Here is a 15977-nt window from a genome sequence, read left to right on the forward strand (position 1 = left end):
CTTTGCACACTGCAACACATTACGTTAGACTTTCTTATAATACTGTCCTAATCCAACTCATGAAGACATACTGTACCTGAAGACCAGTGACCAAATCAATTATACGCTTCTTGACAGTACGACTCATAGAGGAACATATGTTAACAAATTGACTCTGGTGTTTGTCTTCGCCTGTGACCTAAAAACATTTTTGCTTCATTGTCCTTGAATACATTATTTGTTAGTGTGAAATGTTAGTGTGAAATTAGATTGGGCAGCAAATTGAAGTAAGGTTTTAAATTAAACGGAATGTTAAAAAAAATGATATATAGTGCCAGTCAAAAGTTTGGACACACCTACTCATTCAAGGGTTCTTCTTTATTTTTACTCTTTTGTAGAATAATAGTGAAGACATTAAAACTATGAAATAACATATATGGAATCATGTAGTAACCAAAAAAGTGTTAAACAAATCAAAATATATTTTATGTTTTAGATTCTTCAAAGTAACAACCCTTTGCCTCGATGACAGCTTTGCACACTCTTATCATTCTCTCAACCAGATTAAACTGGAATGCTTTTCCAACAATCTTGAAGGAGTTCCCACATATGCTGACCACTTGTTGGCTACTTTTCCTTCACTCTGCGGTCCAACTCATCCCAAACCATCTCAATTGGGTTGAGGTCGGGTGATTGTGGAAGCCAGGTCATCTGTTGCAGCACTCCATCACTCTCCTTCTTGGTAAAATAGCCCTTACACAGGCTGGAAGTATGTTGGGTCATTGTCCTGTTGAAAAACAAATGATAGCCTCACTAAGCGCAAACCAGATGGGATGGCGTATCACTGCAGAATGCTGTGGTAGCCATGCTGGGTAAGTGTGCCTTGAATTCTAAATAAATCACAAACACTGTCACCAGCAAAGCACACCCACACCATCCCACCTCCTCCTCCATGCTTCACGCTGGGAACCACACATGCGGAGATCATCCATTCACCTACTCTGCGTCTCACAAAGACACGGCGGTTGGAACCAAAAATCTCAAATTTGGACTCATCAGACCAAAGGACAGATTTCCACCGATCTAATGTCCATTGCTCCTGTTTCTTGGCCAAAGCAAGTCTCTTCTTCTTATTGGTGTCCTTTAGTAATGGTTTCTTTGCAGCAGTCTGACCGTGAAGGCCTGATTCACGCAGTCTCCTCTGAACAGTTGATGTTGAGATGTATCTATTACTTGAACTCTGTGAAGCATTTCTGAGGCTGGTAACTCTAAACAGCGTATCCTCTGCAGCAGAGGTAACTCTGGGTCTTCCTTTCCTGTGGCAGTGCTCATGAAAGACAGTTTCATCATAGCGCTTGATGGTTTTTGTGGCTGCACTTGAAGAAACTTTCAAACTTCCTGAGATTTTCCGGATTGACTGACCTTCATGTCTTAAAGTAATGATGGACTGTCATTTGTCTTTGCTTATTTCAGCTGTTCTTGCCATAATATGGACTTGGTCTTTTACCAGATAGGGATATCTTCTGTATACCAACCCTACCTTGTCTCAACACAACTGATTGGCTCGCATTAAGAAGGAAAGAAATCCCACATATTAACTTTTAACAAGGCACACCTGTTAATTGAAATGCATTCCAGGTGACTACCTCCTGAAGCTGGTTGAGAGAATGCCAAGAGTGTGCAAAGCTGTCATCAAGGCAAAGGGTGTGTAATGACTGTACTGTGAGGATCCAGATGGGTCGGATTAGCTTTTCAGTGGATGTCTTCGGCCAGACCCTCTCACCCACAGAGGGGGAGGTTGGAGCTGGTGCGGGGTTGACAGTTCACACCCTGTTGTAAAATCAGGGATTAGAACTTTCAGCAATCTCCCTCTCCAAAATCACACAGGAATGTGCCTTTGTTTTCACAGACATTTCCCGACGAAACTCTAACATGTTCTAAAGCGAATATTGTAACAATATTTATAACATAGAATGTGGGGAATGGTCAGAGGCGATCTAAAGAGTAATAATGTAATTTTGGTTGTTATTTTGTGATGTTATAAGAAAAATTATAAAGGAAATACTGTAACTTGAAAAGTATACACACTACATGTACGAAGTCTCCATCCTACCCGTTGTGTATGAAATATGAAAAATTATGAAAGTGTTTTTGTTGACCTTTTCATACTGGAGTTCCAAATACATCTCATATCTATTTTATGCACGAGATGTCAGAATACGCTAACTGTTCAAACAGGACAGTTAATCTGCGCTGCTCTCAAACCAAGGCTCTCAAACATGTTTTTATTTATAGACTGTTTCAACTTGTCAATTTCAAATTATTTTCTAACAGGTGTGTTCCGCCTCCTTATTAATTCACATAAAAGTAGGCCATTTCACTTTTGCGGCCAACACATTTTTGGGGCATTACTGACCCGGACAAACTTCCCTAAGCACCAATTGTTTCTGCAAATCAAGTCTACAGAAATTTGCTCATCTCCAGTCAAAACAGGACCTGCACACACGTGTTCATATTTTCCATCTGGTGCCCGCATCACATTCATTGTTGTTTTCATTACTACATGATAATACATTTGGAAATGTGTGCGTTCATATCAAAGTAAGTGCCTTATTACGTTATAATAGTTTCTGTACGTCGTGTTATGTCGTTTCTACTGTAGCTCACTGAATGTATGTAGCTTAATATATTTCTGTGTAATCCTTATAACCGCGGACACGCGAGGTAACGTTACTAATTTCATATAACCTTTATGGTGTTATATTCAATCGTGCTTATGTAGCTAGCTACATTCTTCTATTAGCTCTGTAAAACAATGCTAATTGCGTCAGAGAAGTATTAGCTTGTGTTGTATTTTGAAACTACCCTGGCCTTATGACCATGGTTTGTTTTCATTCAGCCTATTTAGCATAGCTCTGTTCTGCCCTGCCCTGCCCTTGTGGAGCATATTCTTATATGTTATTTTTAAAATATTTTTTACAAACATTTTGTAATATGTTATTTTTATAGCAGCGTTATTATGTTGCTTCTTTGTAATGTTGTTTTATTGCTATATCCTGATATTGTATTCTAATTAGTAATAATTCCTCTTTACTCTGTACTTTCAGAAACCACACACACAAACAGTATTTGTCAATATCATAACTGGAAGTGGGCATCTTTCGAGCGGAAGATTGAGGACAGCTTTTGTATGATGTGTAGACTATGTCCTGGACAAATCCTGTCTTCACGTCACACATGACAAAGAACTTGACCCTAAACCTGTGCCTTTTGGAGGGAATATATTGATGGGACGCCAGCCTACCCTTCCATAACATCAGGGACTCATCAATGTGTAAGTCATTGTATGGCACAAAGACCTGACCAAATGCTGATGTCAGGCTGATAAGAACATTTGCTATTTTGTGTAACGGGTCATTTAGGTTGGCATTAGCATTGTTGACAAAATGCAGGCATCGCAGCAGAACTAGGAAGCGGTCCTTGGGAAAAGAGGTTGGCAAAGACGGGAGTTACAAACATAGGATCTGTGCTCCAGTATTCTCTTAGGGAGTTCTTCTTTACTATTCCCATGAGAAGGACTGTCACCAGGAAGGTATACATTTCACTAATTGTGGTTGTCACCCATTTAGTGAGTTTCCCCCTCACTCCTGGCTCTCTTTTCTGTAGCTCCAAGGCATAGCGATTGGTCTCCTCTACTATGTCTCCCAACAGCTTCTCTGTCAGAAACAGCTTGAAGCACTGCCTCAGGGGGAATGGAAAGGGGCTTTGCACTCCAGACTGGGACTCATCAAAGCAAACAGCAGGGCCAGGAGGGGTGAAATGGCTGGCGGCCTTCCAGCTACCACAGAACTCCTGTTCTGCATCCACTGTCAGTCTGCCTTCATCACCACCAGCATCTTCAAAGGGACCTGGGACTTCGTCAGTGGACAAGGGGTCCTCAGATTCAGGGTTCTCAATGGCCACAAGGTTGGGGCAGCTCCTCACTGTCACTGTCAGAATCTGATTCCTGACTTTCATAATCAGACTCATTGTCAGAATTTATAAAAATCTATGGAATTTCCCCAATTGTGAGTTATCTCCTTATGAAAGACATTACTAATGCTACAGCTTAGCTCACTAGCTACATACATAAATAACAACACTGAATGTCTCAGAGTGGGAGTGAGAGGTTACGTGGTTGCCTGCCGGCATGCGCCACTTGTATCAATACATCACTATCACAAAATGTTTTGTGTGGTAATTATTTATTAATTTACTGTTTTATTCACGTTTTCAAGTACTGGTGACAAATCATGCATTCTGATTCTTGCATAGATTGTAATGGACACATATTATGTGTGTAAAATACCTATTTGAAGGTTTTACTGATTATGATGAGCTAAGCTAATTCCAGCTATGTGTGGAGCCATGTTTGTTGACATACAATGAATTCTGGGTTTCACGTAAACGTCTGTTGGACCAAAGCTGCTATAACAAAATGAGGTGAGGGAGGGTTCACTCAGTTTTCGAGTAAACTTCTGGAAGTGAATGATGTGATGTGAAAGATGGTAGACGACACACCCTCTTCAACATGCATACTATAGACAAAACTAATCTTGTCTCCTCAAATTATCTTTAGTTGATGCGAAAAAATAAACATGGGGGCGCGCACATTGTCGGATTACTTACGATTTCTAGAAAGTATTTTACTCAATTATTTTATTCAATGGTGAGCTCACCCCATGATGTGATTAGTTATAAATAGTAATTGCTATTAGCTAATTCATATTGTAGTTTCTGTCAACCAAGAGTTATAAAAGTATGACCGCTTGTGTTACCTCAATCTTTCCTCAGTTAGCACTAGGACAAAAGTAGTCTAAATTTTTTCAGTTTGGATGATTGTGTTATGCTGTAGCTACTGTGAATATCTGAACATTGCATCCAAAAATAAACTCGTCACATTCTGAACATAACTTTATAAGGACTGTGTTTGTGCAAAATGTTTCTGTGAAAAAACAGTGTGGCCAGCTCAAATGCTGATTGTTGCGTCAATCGAAAATGGACGTTCTAAATAAGCATTCTAATCACACAGGTTTGAGCGTACGCTACAGGGACCACTGTAGAATGATCACACAAGTTTGTTGGTATGTATGAAAAGGTTAAGAGAGGGATGTGATCTTAGAAACTATAACCAAATTGAGATGGTTTGGGATGAGTCAGAACGCAGAGTGAAGGAGAAGCAGCCAACAAGTGCTCAGCATATGTGGGAACTCCTTCAAGACCGTTGGAAAAGCATTCCAGGTGAAGCTGGTTGAGAGAATGTCAAGAGTGTGCAAAGCTGTCATCAAGGCAAAGGGAGGCTATTTGAAGAATCTCAAATATAAAATAAATGTTGATTTGATTAACACTAATTTGGTTACTACATGATTCCATGTTTTATTTCATAGTTTTGATGTCTTCACTATTATTCTACAATGCAGAAAATTGTAAAAATGAAGAAAAACCCTTGAATGAGTAGGTGTTTTAACATTTTTGACCGGTAGTGTAGATTAAAATCGTTTTTGCAGCTTCCAACGATTCAAAACCTAAACTTTAAATAAAACATTTTAAAAAATAAAAATAATAAAGAGCAAGCTATCAGAGGGGGTGGCCCCCATTCTCCCGCTAATTAATGAACCCTCACCCATAGAAAGATTGATCGCTGATCTCAGCAGCGATATAAACCCAAACTATACCATAAGAAGAAAAGAAACTGCAGAAATTGCGACAGACACCCTCCAGAATAAACCTTCAGGCGCAGGCCTTGTAAAGGTTCTCTCCAGTATAGCCCTGATATATGGCCGCCAGCAGAGATTGACATCGGTCCTATACCGCAGTGCACAGCAGAAGCACGAGCAAGAAACGGTTGACATAAAGGGACAGGTGGAGGGAACCGGGAAACGAATGACAAAAGACGAGGAAAAAAATACTGATTGCGGATTGCGGCCTACCCTGTCCATAGCTAAATTGCTCCAGGAAATTCTAGACCTCAATTACGCCCCCACCCTTGACCGTGCGCACAGAAGCCTACAGTCTGCACCGAAGAATGGGGAGCTGCCCAGACCCATCGTAGTTAAATTCCACTACCTTCAGGAGAAGGAGGATGTCTTCCGTAAGGCATGACGAGCGGCTACCATCACCTACGACGGCCGGAATATTTGTATTTACCCAAACTACACGGCGGCAGCCATGAAGAAGAGGTCAGCCTTCAACGAGGTGAGGGGGCTCCTACACCGCTGTCTGTGCACCAAGTTCGGCATTCTTTACCCAGCTGTACTGAAGATCACTACTCCCTCCTGCGAGCAGAAGACATTCTTAGACCCAACCAGGGCAAAAGAATACATCGTCAAGCACCTACATCCTACGGAGGACAGGTGACATACAACTAACTAGCCATTGTAGGCCAATACTCTGCCCCTGCGCTAACCATGCTAACGCGGCAAAGGACCAACTAGTGAACTCATATCTTGATTAGAAACGTGCCTCCACCCTGCTGCCAAAAAGGGACAATTATTCTTCCAGTAACTTAACATTATGAACAATGATGATATGTATAGGGTGAAATGTTCTCACAAGGAAAATATAGTTTGAATAGTATTTTATTTACAGTACATGGCACAATTAGCTTTACACAACTAGCTGCGGCTGTACAGCCTCAGTGCTAGGTGGCGCGGTACTAATTAGCCTAGTTGCTACCTAAGGCTAGCCACTGAGCTCTCTTTCCATGCCTTAATAGGATACTCTAATAACATACTGTGAGCATGTTTAATACATACTCCCAAAGGACCACGTGTATTATTCTTTACTATTTGACTGGTTGGTCCGCCTTGGTGCTTAGTGGCGGTTGGAACAGGAGCGCAGGTTGTATAGCTGAGCGAGCAGTGCAGGACGGGTATTAATTACCAAGCATTTGCCAATCATTTTTTGGCGTTCTGGGTTGTTAGGATGTTCAACCGCGGGTTACATTTATACAAATTTTCAATTATACTGGGTTTGTTTTCCTATTTACTTATTATTTAAATATTTTGTATATATAGATATATTTTTTATTTCTTAAGTCATCCCAAGGGGATGGGGTTGGTGGGGGGAACATATACCGTGGGGGGAACAGAAACTGCCACAGACACCTACCCAGGCGAGTATTTCGGTTTTGCTTAAAAAGGACAAGAATCCCCCTAGACTGTGGCTCAAACCACCTTTTGTGCTGCAATTATGAAATTCCCACTAAGGTCCTCTCACGCCGTTTAGAGACAGTGATGCCTAATATAATAATTAACTCTGACAGGTAGGCAATCTTTCTATAACATGCACTGGCTATTTAATGTTCTTGATTCTGCCCACTCAACTCTACAGACAGAAGTTGTCATCTCTCTTGATGCTGAAAAGGTTTTTGACCGGGTTGACTGGGAATATCTATTTACAGTACTAGAGAGATTTGGGTTTGGCCCGTCATTCCTTTACTGGATTAAGATTTTGTACTCGTTCCCAGTGGCTTCTGTTCGCACCAACAATGTTACCTCCAGCTACTTCCCTCTTCACAGGGGGGCCAGGCAGGGTTGCTGTTTATCCCCTTTCCTAATAGATATGGCTATTTAGCCTCTTGCTATCGCCCTGTGGTTGGGGGAGAGGATTAAGGGAATACTAAGGGGCGACATAAGTCTTCTTTTATACATTTCTAACCCTGTGGAGTCTATACCCTATCTCTTGGACATGCTACAAGGCTTTGGGACATTCTCTGGTTATAAGTTAAACCTAACAAAAAGTGTGCTCCTCCCCATTAATCAGTTAGCACAAGAAACTGGGTATGCCAACTTCCCATTTAAGGTAGAGCATCAGGTCTTTACTTATTTGGGGATACATGTCACACGCTCATTTAAGACTCTGTTTAAACATAACTTCAAAACATTCCTGGAGCGCACTAAGCAGGATTTCATAAGGTGGTCTTCCCATTTCATCAGCAGGTCGCATTAATTCTGTTAAGATGACTATACTACCTAGATTTTTGTACTTATTCCAAATGATTCCCATTTTTCTGCCAAAGTCAATGTTCAAAAAACTGGACAGCTACATTTCCAACTTCATTTGGAATAAGTCAAATACAGGAATGAGAAAGGTATATCTAGTAGAGACCTAAGCCTGAAGGCCTTCCAATTTCTTTACACTAATACTAGTCATGCAAATATATCTAAATGTGTTTATTGGGTTTCTACATTTTAAAACAAGGATGGTTCAACTTGGGCCATCATGGAGCTACAGTCAAGCCTTCCAACTTCTCCTGTCTTGCTCCTGTGCTCCCCACTGTCCATGAACCTTGGCACACATGTTTTGAATCCCATTGTCAAGAGCTCCCTTAAAATCTGGGCCCAATTCCAAAATCACTTTAGCCTTAAACAAGCAAGCAGCTTCTCTCCATTAACATCTAATCATCTCTTCCCAGCGTCACAGACTGACACAGCATTGCAGTTCTGGCATAGGAACGGTCTGGTGTTTTTTTTATGACCTATTTGTTGACAACACATTTGTCTCATTCAATACTCTGAGGGTTGACCATAATGTTCCCAATACCCACTTTTTTAGATATCTGCAAACTCGCAGCTTTGCTAAAAAACATTTCCATTAATTTCCACTCGAGCCACTCAAGTGTCCAGTCGAGATGTGATTAGATCTTAACCCGTATCTGAAGGGCACAATCTCCAGATTATACGACATAATACAGAACATTCATCCGCCTTCTTTGGAAAATACAAAACCTGCATGGGAGCAAGACATGGGTGGCGAGCTCCCGATGATATAAGGCAGCAACGTACTGAACGTAGCCACACCTCATCATTTTGCATAAGGCACGGGCTCATTCATTTTAAAGTTTTTCACCGTCTCCATTACTCAAATGACAGATTGGCAAAAATATACCCAAATGTGGACCCCAAAAGTTTGAGATGCCACCAGAGTCCAGCGACTGTGGGACACATGTTTTGGTCATGCCAATCTATGAGTGGCTTCTGGGACCCCACTCTTGAGGCATTCTCACATATGTGTAATACAGCTGTTAGCCCCAAGCCGTTCACTGCCATTTTTGGGGTAGTTCCCCTAGACCAGAATGCTACCATGCATCAGGCAATTTGCCTCGCTGCTAGCTCACCGCCTTGTTCTCTTTCACTGGAAGTTTGCAAAGCCGCCCTCCTTTATGCAGTGGGTTAAGGAGGTGATGTCATCTCTGCCTCTGGAGAAGGTTAGGTACACTGTGCTTGGGTCCCGACAAAAGTTTGACTTAACCTGGTCCCCATTAATATATTACGTGGAGAGCCTGTCTTTTACTTAGTGTAACTTGCATATTTTGGTAAGCAGTCATATCTGTTCTAGTGGCCATTTGTGCTGATAATATTTATTGCACTTTTTCCATTGTTTTTGTTTCTATTACTGTTTTTCTGTGTGTTTCTGTCCTATTTTATTTACTTTAATAGTATATCCTTATGATGCCTTGGTTGGTGGGTGGGTGGATTGGAGGGTGGATTGGAGGGATGGATGGATGGATGGATGGATGGATGGGAGAAGGAGGGGTTCGGGTTGTACTGTTTTTGTTCTTATATTTGAAAATCTATAAATAAAGTAAAAACAGAATAATAATGTTGCGAAGCACAAGGTCAACCACATCGCAATAGCCAATTCCACTCAAACTCAGACAAGTCAATCTGTTTTAACCATGAAGACAAATGACACATCATGCCATTGCGAACAGTCAATCCACATTCTGGAGAATATGACCACAAAACACAACTCTGAAAGTCGCTACGTGGAAACAGTCCTAGAGGACTGCTTAACCTGTGATGCGTTAATTGATTTGGGCTCAACAATATCGCTCATCTCTCAAATGTTTAATGATCTCAAAAGGGCTGTGAACCTAGCTAAACGTTGGTTAAAAACGGAACGATGTGACACTGAACTTCGATGTTTCACTCAGACTACCTTGCCTCTGACAATGCGACTCATGCTGAAACTACACTTCCAAGACGTATCGCTTGTTCACCCTGTGTATGTTACCAGCCTTAAAACTGAACACCTGGTACTCGGAGCAGACTTGATGGATTGTTTGATCCCACTAATGGATTGGAAAACCAACCAGGTATGGTCACAGATAACCGTGCCGTCTCCACTGACCACACTGTCTTCTCCTAACGCTGGCTGCAACACAGTCATCCACAAATCTGTCCACAGGACCCCTTGGGAAAAATACATTGACACCTCTTGATGCAGAATCTGACTCAAGCCGATATTACGATATCTTGTCACATTCAGTCAGCAAATCTGATAGACTATTCCTTTCATGATTTCGAGCCAGCAGTCTCTGTGAGTGAGCAACTTCCCTCCTCCTTGGAGTCATGTGATACTGTAGCTAAGATTAACTTCTCTTGTCCTTCAGACACTTCCACAAGCACCGTGGCCATCCCAGGAAACAAAGCATCAACATTCAGAGTGGACACTGTTTCCGATGATACATTTTCCGCTTTGAGAGGGACTGAAACCCCTTTCTATGAAACTAACGGCGTCAGTCCCGCCACTGACCCGGTGATTCCAACTGGTGAAACATTGTGCGATATCGCCGAAAGATATCCTTGTCTAAGTTCGCAGGTACTGGAACAGTTGCCACACGCAGACGCTGTGGTGAAAGGCAGGCCACGACAGCCACTGAGCATTTTGAACCACAATCTACTAACAATGCGGCTGCTGACAACTCGTACAAAGGGTCAAACCTTTTCGTTTGTGCCTCAATGTCACGTCTACTCCTGCTCCTCCCCTTAGGCGCGCGATGTCACCGGAATACTAACCACCTGTCCTGGGATTCATCATTACGCACACCTGGCATCCTTCATTACGCACACCTGCAGATCATCATGATTCACACCTGGACTCCATTACCTTCCTCATTACCTCCCCTTTGTATGTCCCTCCCTTATGTTCATTCCTCAGTCAGTATTGTTTCCTGATTTCATGCTATCTTGCCACTGATACGCTGTCTTGTTTCATGTTCGTTGTTTTATTAAACGTTTCATCTGCACCTGCTTCTCGACTCAAGGCGTCATCGTTACAGAATACCGACTCAAACCATGGAAGCAGCAGGAAATTCGAATCTCTCTCAGACAGTCAATGAACAGGGTCATCTTTTACAGAGGTGGGCGTGGGGGCAGTTTTGTCTCAACGACAGGGTAACCCATTCAAATTGCCAAGGAACCTTTCATCATCCTCACCGACCATCGGAACCTGGAGTATATACGGGCAGCCAGCAGACTGAATCCGCGACAAGCCAGGTGGGAACTTTTCTTCACCAGGTTCGACTTCATGCTGACCTATCGCCCAGGTTCCAAGAACATCAAGGCTGATGCCTTGTCCCGTATCTACGATTCGGGAGAGGGTCCTGTCCAGAGTGCACCTATAATCTCATCCTCCCGAGTCATAGGTCCAGTGGCCTGGGACGTAGATGTGGACATCCGCCAGGTGTCAGAGAGGGAGCCCGCATCCCTGAACTGTCCTCCTGAGCGCATTTACGTTCCCACAGGGATAAGTGATCGGCTGCTGACCTGGGCACACACAGCTGTCATCGCTAGACATCCAGGTATTTCTCGCACTATCCACTCCATCGCTGAGAAGTACTGGTGGCCCACCTTGGCGCAGGATGTAACTCGTTATGTCAACTCCTGTTCCGAATGTGACCAAACCAAGTCGCCCCAGAATGCACCAGCAGGGAAGATCCTGCCGCTTCCCGTGCCTCAACGACCCTGGTCTCATTTATCCATTGACTTTGTAACCGATCTCCCCTCCTCTGACAGTTTCACCACCATTCTGGTGGTAGTGGATAGATTTTCTAAGTCATGTCGTTTAATCCCTCTTCCTGGTCTCCCCACTGCTCCCCAGGTCGCTGAGGCACTCTTCCAGCAGGTCTTCCGGCATTATGTCCTTCCGGAGGACATAGTCTCCGACCGTGGCCCCCAATTCACATCAAGTGTATGGAGTGCCTTCATGGAGAAGCTCGGGGTCACGTTCAGCCTCACTTCCGAGTACCGGCCTCAGTCCAACGGGCAGGTGGAGAGGATGAACCAGGAGCTAGGGAGGTTCCTGAGGAGTCCCTGCCAGGACCGGCAGGGTGAGTGGGCACGATTCCTTCCATGGGCAGTGTACGCCCAGAACTCGCTGCGTCACTCCTCCACTGGGTTGACCCCCTTCCAGTGTGTTCTGGGTTTTCAGCCGGCCGTGGACCCCGGGCCAGACCAAAGCTCCTGCGGTTGATGAGTGGTTCCATCGTCAAAAGGAACAGGCAGACCGCGTGCTGTCCATTGTCAAAAGGAACAGGCAGATAGCCACCGCAGTGAGACCCCTGTGTTCCACCCTGGGGATCGTGTCTGACTCTCTACCAGGAACCTCCCACTCCGCCTGCCCTGCAAGAAACTGAGCCCCTGGTTTGGTTTGTGGAGGGGTTCCCGAGACACAAAGGGGGGGTCCCGAGACACAAAGGGGAGGAATACTGGCCCAGACCCATGATAAGCCTCGTCGAGGCCAGTGGGGGAGTTCATGCTACGTACAACACTGTATGAGGCAGCCCGATCAGGAAACAAATCAAGTTGTAAACTTCCCCACGAGAACAGAGAGGAGCGGACAAGCCCCTCAACGGGGATAACCTTCGAATACATCTGAGATATCACTGAGGTGTCCATACTGGTCGTAAAATAAGTCCAGTGGACTTTCCACCTCCAAAAACAAATGGTATGTAACGCCCTGGCCATAGAGGGGTTTTTTGTTCTTTATTTTGGTTAGGCCAGGGTGTTACATTGGGTGGGCGCTCTATGTTCCTTTTTCTATGTTTTGGTATTTCTTTGTTTTGGGCTGTGTGTGTGGCTCCCAATCAGGCACAGCTGAAGCTCGTTGTTGCTGATTGGGAGTCACACATAAGGAGCATGTTTTTCCTTTGGGTTTTGGTGGGTGATTCCGTCACAATTATCTTCGTCTTCTGACGATAATGCGAAATCGTCATCTGAGAATGTAGACCAATACGCAGCAGGTGTGCAGTTGTTCATTTTGAACATTTAATTAAATCAAAACGAATACAAAAACAACAAACAAGAAAACGAACGATAAACTGACAGTCTGCAAAGCATAGGCTCAACACAGAACAATTACCCACAAATAACAAACACAAACACACCCTCATATATGGGACTCTCAATCAAAGGCAGATAGACAACACCTGCCTTCAACTGAGAGTCCCAACCCCAATTAACCAAACATAGAAACAGACATACTAGACAAAATCATAGAATACCTGAAAACCAAACAGTGCCCAAAAACCCCGGAATACTTAAACCAAATGCCCCTTCAACAAAACACACCACCCCGAACCACATAAAACGAATACCCTCTGCCACGTCCTGACCAAACTACAATACCAATTAACCTTATACTGGTCAGGACGTGACATGGTAACAATAATAATTCCTTGCCATGTGTAGTCTCAACTACAATGCAACTTGGAAAATGCTCTAATCATGTGTTTCGGTAGGATAACATTTCTGGATAAATTGGTAGGGTAGCTGATCCCCCAGCAACAGTCATTCCAGCCACAATCAGTAAGAAGGTTAGAGACCTAACAATTCGAATTGCCCTTGATAACAGCGACAGAGGATGTAGTAATCACTGAGATTGCAACACGTGGAAGGGAATCTCCAAAACACTCTTCCGATGGTTAACACACATGCCGCTAATAAATAGAACCCTCCATTCAGGTGGAAAGTTATTAAAAGTCATGAACCGTGATCAAACCGCGTACGACTGGTTCAGTGCTTATAGAGTACTTCCGTCATGAGGTTATCTCCTCTGTGGATAACATAGCTATGAAATAAGACTCCTTCATATCTATCGCCACTACAAATGGTGTAAGACACATTGACTTGTAGTAAAACCACTACAGGCCCCCTTGGCATATTTTTTATTTTACCTTTATTTAACTAGGCAAGTCAGTTAAGAACAAATTCTTATTTTCAACGACGGCCTAGGAACAGTGGGTTAACTGCCTTGTTCAGGGGCAGAACGACAGATTTGTACCTTGTCAGCTTGGGGATTTGAACTTATGGCTTGAGGTCGGCACCGATTCTAACTGAACCGGTTGCAGCCTACCAGGATTCTTGGTTTTTTTGCCCTTGGCATGTGCGCTTGTGCAAGCATAATTGCACATGCACAACAGAACATTTCATGAGGATTTATACTCGGATCAATTAAGGGTCTAAGTAAAATACCAGTCTTGGTAAAGTTGAAAATAGACCCTGAAGCCCCTTTGATTCTACAGCTACAATAATCACCAGTTTCTCCCCAGAGGTCCATAGGTCATCCCTGTAGACTGTCCGAAGCTAGTGCCTTACAGCTGTAGACTTATCATGTAGTTATCAACTTAGGATAGTGCCCTAAACAACACACCACTAAGTCGGATCGCCCTAGATATGACATTAGACAAAATGCCATGATAGTCATTTAGCCTAGACCGTGGACGTACATAGAATAGAGTCCAATTAGATGATTAAGGTGTGGTAACTAGATTTTGTATATCTTTTGTTTGTGTTTTTATTCATTTTTATTTCATTTTCTTTGACACTTAGGAAGTGATACTGCCACAAACAAGTTTCCCATATATTCACCAGTGCAATAGCGCCGCTCATTTGGGGAAGAAATGTAATGATGTATTGAATGAGTGTTGTGCGTTATTAACGTCGGCCTAAGTGACTGCCTAGATCCACCAGCCTGGACAACTGGATGGCGAGTCCGAAACAACGATCCACAACCAGGACATCCCATGGCCATTCTTGTGGGGGTCTGCAGCTTGCAGAAATCCTACCAGGTTAAACCACCAGAGGGAGACTGTCATGATAATCCACAAACCAGGACACCTCGTAGTCATTCTTGTGGTGGGTTGCAACTTGCAGAATCCTTCCAAGATTGAACCCACCAGAGGGGGACTGTCCTGTAAGGATCCAGATGGGTCGGATCAGCTTTGCAGTGGATGACTTCGGCCAGACCCTCTCTCACCCACAGAGGGTGGAGGAGGGAGCTGGTGAGGGGTTGACAGTTCACACCCTGTTGTAAATCAGGGATTAGAACTTTCAGCTATCTCCATCTCCAAATTCACACAGGAATGTACCTTTGTGTCACGGTTGTCGTATGGATTGGACCAAAACACAGCGGGAATATGTATACTCATCTTCTTTTTATTTTGAAGAAGGAGAAACAACTAAATACGTATACAAAAAAGAACAAAACTAAACAGTCCTGTCAGGTGCAAGAAACACTAAACAAGGAACAACTACCCATAAATCCCATAGAAAAACACCCCTCTTAAATAGGACCTTCAATTAGAAGCAACGAGGAGCAGCTGCTTCCAATTGAAGGTCCACCCAATAAACATCACATAGAAATAGAGATACTAGAACATAACCCTACAAACCCCAAAACACTCAAAACAAACACCCCCTCCTAAATATGAACATAGCCCAACAAACCGCGAAACACTCTAAACAAACACACCCCTGCCACGTCCTGACCAAACTACAATAACAAATAACCCCTTTACTGGTCAGGACGTGACAGTACCCCCCCCCAAAGGTGCCGACCCCGGATGCACCTTACACAAAAAAATAAAAAACCCCAAAACAAAAATTAATCCTAACTAAAGGGAGGGAAGGGAGGGTGGCCACCGTCACCGACGGTTCTTGTGTTACACCCCCCCCCCCCAACCTCCTACCACGGAGGTGGCTCAGGATCTGGCCTTACTCCCCAACCTAACCTGTCCACCCCCGCTAAATACTTATTACATTTTACCCCTCCCGAAGTCTCTGGGCTATGGCGCATCGCTGAAGACTTCGGGCTGATGTGCGTCGCTGGAGACCTCAGGCTGATGCGCGTCGCTGGAGACCTCGGGCTGAAGGGCGACTCTGGGAGCTCCGGAC

At 43.6% G+C, this 15977-nt stretch overlaps 1 protein-coding gene across 4 annotated transcripts in view; it reads right to left on the reverse strand.

Moving 5' to 3' along the window:
• LOC106561971 (anoctamin-1) overlaps positions 1-15977 on the reverse strand; it is a 70391-nt gene that overhangs the window by 36121 nt on the left and 18293 nt on the right. The gene's annotated exons all lie outside the window — the stretch shown is intronic.

The sequence above is a fragment of the Salmo salar genome, chromosome ssa11, assembly GCF_905237065.1.
Source record: "Salmo salar chromosome ssa11, Ssal_v3.1, whole genome shotgun sequence".
Classification (NCBI taxonomy): domain Eukaryota; kingdom Metazoa; phylum Chordata; class Actinopteri; order Salmoniformes; family Salmonidae; genus Salmo; species Salmo salar.